This window comes from Corvus brachyrhynchos, unplaced genomic scaffold, assembly GCF_000691975.1.
Source record: "Corvus brachyrhynchos isolate BGI_N302 unplaced genomic scaffold, ASM69197v1 scaffold933, whole genome shotgun sequence".
Lineage (NCBI taxonomy): Eukaryota > Metazoa > Chordata > Aves > Passeriformes > Corvidae > Corvus > Corvus brachyrhynchos.
The window spans coordinates 231812-233669 of NW_008237401.1; the positions used below are offsets into that span (position 1 = coordinate 231812).

Consider the following 1858-nt stretch of genomic DNA (forward strand, 5'->3'; position numbering starts at 1 on the left):
CTCTCGAGAGCCTGGTGCACTCCCTGCCCACGCCAGCGCCAAGGGGCTTCACCACTGTCCCCACTCCTGCCTCAGGGAGGGGTTTTCAGCCATGACAGCAGAGCTGAGGCCCAGCACATTCAGCCCATGTCCCAGCAAGGCCACCACCTCACCATGACGCCACCAAAGGCACAGGGCGGGTGCCTGGGTAGCCTCAACTAGGGCTGGTGCTGCTGGACCAGCGGTGGGGCAAGTGGGATGGGTTTGGAACATGGCCACTGCCCAGCTTCTCCTCATCCATCCTTCTGCCATCTCTCGTGTGCCTCTGGGCCAGCTTGTGCTGTTGGATGCTCTGGAATGTCAAGTGGGACTGTGCTGAGCCCATGCCGGGGTCAGGGCAGACGCAGCTCCTGGGAACCCCAAATGGCCTTTGCCACTGGGAGCAGCCGCCACAGCCGGGCCTGAGCCTCTCCCTGCTCTTTTCCCCAAGATACGAGATCCCAGACACCCAGACGGCCGACGAGAAGCAGCTGGAAATCCTGCAGGACAAGGCGAACTTCCGAAACTTCAAGCCCAAACCTTTCAACATGCTGGAGTTTTATGACCGGGCTGGCCACGACATCCGGGAGATGCTGCTGTCCTGCTTCTTCCGTGGGGAGCAGTGCACCCCCGAAGACTTCAAAGTGGTGAGTGACCTGCGGGCCCTGCCCGGTGCCACCTTTCCCCCATGCAAGGAGGGTGTTTGTCCACCTGTAGCTGCTCCTGCCTCCTTCCGGCTCGGAAAGGACTGGCAGCACCATCACTAAGGGGATGCCGCTGGGTTCTGGAGGTCCAGGTTGTCCCCAGGAGCACGTGCGGCTCCGTACAGCTCCGTGGGCTGCTCCCACGTGGGCAGAGCTCATTTGGGCTCTGCAAAGCAGGGCTGTGCGTGCCGGGCTGGAAGCTGCCATGGAGAGGAGGCTCCAGTGCAAAAGCAGGGAGAGCACGGATGGCCGAATCCCTTGGGAACACAGGTCCCAGTGGCTCAGTGCTGTGCCCTGCCACCGAGCTTGTTCTTGCGCTGGTGGATCCAGCGCACAATAAAGCCTTTATCCCTGCGGCTGCCTGGCCCCATCCAGCTGGGAATGGAACAGTGCCGGCTATTCGGGTGCTGCCTAATCAATTTGGCAGCCGCCGCGGCTGTTCCCGGGCAGCTCCGGCGTGGAGCCTGTGTCCCTGCGCTGTTCGGGGTCCCCATCCTCATCACCAGCCCAGGGATGTCTCACTTGTGCCCCACACCGAGCACGGCTGGGTGTATGCGGAGCTGCCGCCCAGGTCCCAGCGCACTTCGGGTGGTTTTAATCACCGGCATTAAATTCCCGTGATGGGCTCTTTCCACGAGCAGGTGTCTGTTGTCAGCCATGAGGCGTTTTATTTGTTAAATGGAGGCACGTTGCAGCCCGGAGGGGGCTGGATCCCCTCCAGCGGGGCTGGCGAGCAAGGCCAGCTCCAGCCTGTGCCCTGTTTGATGCCGGCTCTTCCCGGGCACAGTCGCGTTTTCTGCGTGGAACCATCCTCAGGGACCTTCATCCCAGCTCCCTCCCTTCATCTGGTGGTTCCAAATCCCTGTGTTCTGCATCCCCTTCAACCGGCAAAAGCCAAACAGACTCGCAGCTGGTTTGTTATTCCTGCCTGGATTATTCCTTGCAAGCAGGTTGGGAGGATTTAATGGATTTGATTAGAGGAAGCTGGCTCTGTGCTATGTCTCTGTTGCTCTTTGGAGTCCCCTTGCAGCCCAGCACAGGCAGGTCTGTGCGTGGTGGGGCTGGGATGGTGCTGGGATGGGGTCCTGGCACTCTCAGAAGCTTTTAGGGGATTGTTTCACCAGTAAATTCCTGCT

At 60.5% G+C, this 1858-nt stretch overlaps 1 protein-coding gene across 1 annotated transcript in view; it reads left to right on the top strand.

The window, feature by feature from the left end:
• Positions 1-583: 583 nt before the first annotated feature.
• The window catches only part of ASIC1 (acid sensing ion channel subunit 1), a 29913-nt gene continuing 28638 nt past the window's right edge, over positions 584-1858 (top strand). Inside the window, exon 1 of the mRNA XM_008630964.2 lies at positions 584-665. The gene's annotated coding sequence lies outside the window, so the exon portion shown is untranslated. The remainder of the gene's footprint in view (positions 666-1858) is intronic.